Genomic DNA, 6198 nt, shown 5'->3' on the forward strand with positions numbered 1-6198 from the left:
CAGGGATGGGGAATCTTGCAGGAAGGTGGCAGGGAAAGCCATGCCTCATTCATGCACGGTGAGGAAGGGGTGGTGGAAAAAATAAGTCAAGGGAAGCTGGTCATAAATATCCTCATTTACCTCTTTTGCTCCCACCCTCTCTTCAATCTCTGTTCTGTGCAGGTGATGGAAGGAGTTCAGAAATGTTAATAGATAGCAAAGTGCTCGTGTGTGTTTTATCAGCTCTCCTGGAATGGTTAATGCTGATACCGTGCCCCTTTCAAGTCTAAAAAATCTGGGCAAGCGTGTGCAGATAGCAGGGAGTGCACTGAACAAAACATCAAGGAAAAGAGTCTGTGGGGGGGCATGGAAATGGTAAAAGGATTATAGGAGAGAAAATGTATCGGACTTATCTGGCCATGGTCGCTAACAAAAGTGTGTCAGTTTATGGAATGAACTTCAAATCCCATAAAACTAATTGTGTGTTTTCTTGTCTTATTTGTGAGTATCTCTGGCAGTGCTCTTCCCCCCCACTGGAAAAGCATGTCTTTGTGTGGATAATACCCTGTGCCTGCAGTATGTGGGGAGATTACACAGCCCATCGGGTTCATACCTCTTAAACTAATGATGTTAAACTAGTTTATTAAAAAGAAAAAAAAGAGCATAACTTCAAAGGTTCACATGTGGGATGCAAACCTCTCATGTGTTCTGTATACAGGGTCTTCCTCTTATTTTGATCAAGGCTGTTCCCAGCACTTCTGTTGAAATAGTCCCAAGCCTTTGATCTCGTTATCAACGTGACCACCAGTGCGAGCTCGGTGACAGAGGGGGACATCAGCCACACTGAGGGGCTGGATCCTCCCCTCTGTGGGACCTCCCTGGGCTCTGCCTGTCACTGGGCAGTTTTCCTGCTGGGAAAGTGATTTTTAGACCCCGAGCCCCTGGCCCACTCTGGCTTGGGGTCTAAATGCCCAAGGTGGGAAGGGTGAATAGGGAAGGGCAGGCTCAGGGATGGAGTGGGGGGCAGGAGGGGTCTTGGAGGGGATGTGACCCCCAGTGGGGGCTGTGCATGGAGAGGAGGGAGCTCTCTCAGCATGCTTGATTCATATTTCCTCTTTATTTTCCATCCACATCCTTGTGACCCCCTGGCAGTGCCCAAGGCCAGGCTGGACAGGGCTTGGAGCAACCTGGTCCAGTGGAAGGTGTCCCTGGCCATGGCAGGGGCATGGAACAGGATGAGCTTTAAGGTCCCTTCCAACCCAAACCAGTCTGGGATTCTATGATTCAGTGATCCTGCTGTGGTTCTGGCAGAGCTGCATCAGCAGAGTCAGGGTCAGGCAGCAGCACCGTGCCCTGCCCTGATGGTGGGGCTGGACAGGCTGTGGTGGCCTCTCCTGGTGGGGCTGGACAGGCTGTGCTGGCATCTCCTGGTGGGGCTGGACAGGCTGTGGTGGCATCTCCTGATGGGGCTGGACAGGCTGTGCTGGCCTCTCCTGGTGGGGCTGGACAGGCTGTGGTGGCCTCTCCTGGTGGGGCTGGACAGGCTGTGCTGGCCTCTCCTGATGGGGCTGGACAGGCTGTGCTGGCCTCTCCTGATGGGGCTGGACAGGCTGTGCTGGCCTCTCCTGGTGGGGCTGGACAGGCTGTGCTGGAATCTCCTGGTGGGGCTGGACAGGCTGTGGTGGCATCTCTTGGTAGGTTGGACAGGCTGTGGTGGCATCTCCTGGTGGGGCTGGACAGGCTGTGGTGGAATCTCTTGGTAGGTTGGACAGGCTGTGCTGGCACCTCATGAGCTGGACAGGCTGTGGTGGCATCTCTCAGGTTTTTTGAGGTTCCCCATGAGGAAGGCAGTTCCCTGGCCCATGGTGTGTCCTGTGCACAGGGAAGGACTCTGACTTTGTCCCCTGGTTTAGGACTTGTGGCTCCTGACAAGCACAGTGTGGGCACTGCTCTGATGTGCTGGGGCTGCTGGATTGGATTTGATTTGATTTGAGTTGATTGAGCTCCTGGAGCCCTGTCACCTCCACAAAGCCCCTAGCAGGGACCAGAGCCTGCAGGCTGCTGGGGTCAGAGCTGGTGCTCTGTGGGCAGACAACAACCCAGAGCCTTCTCTTTTGGAGCACAGCACCTGCCTCGTGGGCACACAGGAGCCAGCTTAGCTGGGTGCACTCAGGAGGAGCCCAGGGAGTGTGGACTGGCACATCTGAAATGCTCCTAAAGACCCCTCTGCCTTTTTCTTTCCCACTTTTTTTTTTTCTTTTAACTACCTGCTCTAAAAAAAGCTCAAAGTAAAAAAAAAAATAAATTAATTTCTCTTTATTGCGCAGCTTCACTGTGAACTGATTCTTTTAATCTAAAATTATTCCTTTTTGGTGCCACAATCTGACTTCAAGCTTCTTTGCTGCCTGTGAACATGACACACAGCAGCAGGCAGAGAGGAGGGGACAGGCTGTGTCTGGCCTTTGCTGGGCACCAGGAGGGCTGAGCACGGCTGGAGGACACTGCTTTAAACAGCTCTTTGCTGTCCTTTTCTCCCTCATTTGACTGAGTTTTTATCTCAGATGCAGAGAAGAGCTAACAAATAAAATATAAATAGTTAATTTTCCCCCTGCTCAACCTGGGAATTCAGATTCAAGTTTAGACAGGAAAATCAGAAGGAAATTCAAAGATCCTCTGCTTTCTTGATGACTGCAGCTGCTACCTGAACACAGAGATTCCCTGTAGATCTGTGAACAAGGACTTCCAGAAGCTGCTAAAGATGAAGAAAACTCTGGAAGACCTTCCTGTACCTGCCACCGCCTGCCTCGTTCACCAGACTGCTTTCAAATCCCAGGCAGGACCTGACTCTTCCCTGTTGGCAGGAGCAGAAAAGAGACTCCTGACTGGCCATGAGCAGGGCCACCACTGCTCTGGGCAGGACAAGCTGCTCCCTGGTGCCTTGGTTTCAAAAGCCAGGTGTTTGCTAAGGAAGGCAGGAGCCTCCCCTGAAATGGAAAATGTCATTTTTTTTTTTTCTGAATCCACCCCCCCCTGCCATGGGTAGGGACACCTTCCACTGTCCCAGGCTGCTCCCAGGGATCCAGGGGCAGCCACAGCTGCTCTGGGCACCCACCACCCTCACAGGGAAGCATTTCTTCCCAATAATCAATGGAACTCTGCCCTTAGTCAGTGGGCAGCCACTGCCCCTTGTCCTGTCACTCTGGGCAGGGCAGGTGGCAAAGCCAAAGAAATGTCACCTTCCACACTGGCTGTGCCTGAGCACCATCAGGGCCCCTCCTGGGAAATGCCAAGGCACAGTGGAGCCCCTCCCTGGCCCAGGAATTGCTATAAATTTTAAATTAAGGGGCTCTCAGGCAAAAAATATGGGAGCAGGAAATAACAATCCAGGACACCTGGGCACTTCCCCACAAAGCCACGGCCCCAGGGGCTCGCCCTGCCCTGCTTTTGTTCCCTCAGTGTCCCTTTGGGGCTGGCACAGAGAGGATGGGGGCTCAGGCAGGTGTTTGGGTGGGCTGCTCCTCTGCACGTGCAATCCCCATCATTTGGTAAATGAAGTCCCTGTCTGAGTTTCTGTTGCTCTCCCAGGGTGGTGTTATTGCACAACGGGATTTGGAGACAAGCACTCTGTTAAATGACATTTGTATGAAATGGGATGAACGAGACTTAATGAGGTTTTCTTCCAAAGGGAAGGAGCCCGAGGTTTGCAGCCTCCATTATAAAGGTTTAATTTTCTGTGCTGGAGCAAGAAGTGGGACTCAGAGTGGTTTTTATCCAACATTGTTTCAAAGAAAGTTGTAAGGAGAAAGAGGTGGTCAAGTCACCTTCTCATGGCTGGAGGTCCTGGGCTGGAGGCGACACCACTGTCAGCATCCCAAGGGGCCCAGAGGGACACAGGCTGTTCATTCTCCCAGGAAAGGACTATTTTGTATGGCTCAGTAGCATCTGGAATTGTGGTATTTTGATATTTGGCATTATGAGCAGCAAAAATATTAACAATCCTAAAAATCCATAACTGCTTGTTGTGCCTTGAAAGGGCTTTTACTGTTCAGCCCGTGGGCTTGGCAGGACATTTGCCTTCCATGTCCAGTGGTGGCCATTCCCAGGCCTGGAAAATGTGTAACTGGGCAGCAACAACAAATTCACCCTCTTATTCTCTCATTATTAGCCCAGCTTGCCCAGCCCAGGTATGGTCACTTCTTGGGCTGTGTGAGGCTCCAGGATGGAGCCAGCCATTGGATGGGTGACAAAATTGTGGCTCCAAAGGACATCTTGTCCAGGGCCACCACGACACTCAACCTCTGGGGCTGTTTGCTTTTTGTTCTGGTGCAGAGGGGTTGAGCAGGAGGAGCTCTGTGCTGTGGGGTGAATGCAAGCTCTGGGTTTGGGATGGTGCAAACCAGCAGCTCCTCCTTCCAGAGAAGGTGGGAAGGGACAGGGGCAGGTCTGTGGTTGTCATCCTGGCTTCTGAACCCTCATTTAGGATCAGGCTGTCCCTGGGAGCAGCACTGGAGCATCCCTGGGGTGCTGTTGTCCCACTGCTGCTGTCCCACGTTCCCCATCCTTCCCTTGGGGCTTCCTTTTGCAGGGCAGGAGGAGAGAGAGGAGGCAGGGAGCTGGGAGCAGCTGGGAGCAGGGTCTGCCTGGGCTCCAGTTCCTGGGGCTGTGGGCTCTGTGCTGGGAGCAGGGTCTGCAGTTCCTGGGGCTCTGGGCTCTGTGCTGGGAGCAGGGTCTGTGCTGGGAGCAGGGTCTGCCTGGGCTCCAGTTCCTGGGGCTCTGGGCTCTGTGCTGGGAGCAGGGTCTGCCTGGGCTCCAGTTCCTGGGGCTGTGGGCTCTGTGCTGGGAGCAGGGTCTGCAGTTCCTGGGGCTTTGGGCTCTGTGCTGGGAGCAGGGTCTGTGCTGGGAGCAGGGTCTGCCTGGGCTCCAGTTCCCGGGGCTCTGGGGGCTGTGCTGGGTGGAAGGGGCAGCTCTAGAGTGTGCCCTGGATGTGGGACAGGGCAGTGTATGACCCCACGGCCTGGGGACAAGGGCTGGGCCAGTGAGGGGCTCCACTGTGCCTTGGCATTTCCCAGGAGGGGCCCTGATGGTGCTCAGGCACAGCCAGTGTGGAAGGTGACATTTCTTTGGCTTTGCCACCTGCCCTGCCCAGAGTGACAGGACAAGGGGCAGTAGCTGCCCACTGACTAAGGGCAGAGTTCCGCTGATTATTAGGAAGAAATGCTTCCCTGTGAGGGTGGTGGGTGCCCAGAGCAGCTGTGGCTGCCCCTGGATCCCTGGCAGTGCCCAAGGCCAGGCTGGACAGGGCTGGGAGCAGCTTGGGCCAGTGGAAGGTGTTCCTGCCATGGCAGGGGGGAATGGGATGGGCTTTAAGGTCCCCTCCAACCCAAACCCGTCTGTGATTCTATAATAATGATAAAAATCAAGCCAAGCTGGACCCCAACAGCTCTGCCAGCCAGACCAAGGTGGGCTCTGGACAGAAGGACAGCTCCTGGTGGGGGAACTGTGGACCCTCAGGTCTAGGCTCAGAGCAGGCTGAGGAGGAGGAGGGCAGGAGGCTCCTTGGATCTGGAGGGCAGGTTTGGGGGCCAACCCCTAATTAAAACCTTTTGTATGAAGTTCCAAACCCTCCATTCCGTGCCTGGTTAATATTTAACAGCTGGGGCCGGAGATGGGAACACAACTGCGGCCGGGCTTTGGCTGCTGTGCCAGTTCTATTGCAATCAGGGATTGTTTAATTAGCCTGCAGAGCAAAAACAGGCCCGCGGATTATAGATATATATTTATAAATATATAAAATAATAATAATAATTCAGGAACCCGCCCCGTTTTCTCTCCGACATGAAAACTTTTTGCAAAGTTTTTAATGCCGGGGAGTCGCCCCTGCCCTGCAGCGCTGCGGTGGGCTGGGGAGGGGGACGGGGGATGCGCGGGGGATGCGCGGGGGATGCGCGGGCGCTGCGCGGGGCGGCGCAGGAAAAGGGGCGCTGCGCCTTTAAGGCGGCGGAGCGGCGGCTGCGATCGCTTCCCTTTGATAAGGTCCTGGCAACTCTGTAGCCGCCGCGGGATGCCGCAGGAAGGGCGCAAAAAATGAATCCTGCCCCCCAAAAAATATATAATAATTTGATTTTTCTCAGCAGCGCTGATCTACGCACCCTTCCTGCGCCCCCGCCCGCGCTGGAGCCGCCGCCGCGCACGCCTCGCACCGGGGATGCCCCGGGGCTG

The sequence above is a fragment of the Haemorhous mexicanus genome, chromosome 20 (assembly GCF_027477595.1).
Source record: "Haemorhous mexicanus isolate bHaeMex1 chromosome 20, bHaeMex1.pri, whole genome shotgun sequence".
In the NCBI taxonomy this organism is placed as follows: domain Eukaryota; kingdom Metazoa; phylum Chordata; class Aves; order Passeriformes; family Fringillidae; genus Haemorhous; species Haemorhous mexicanus.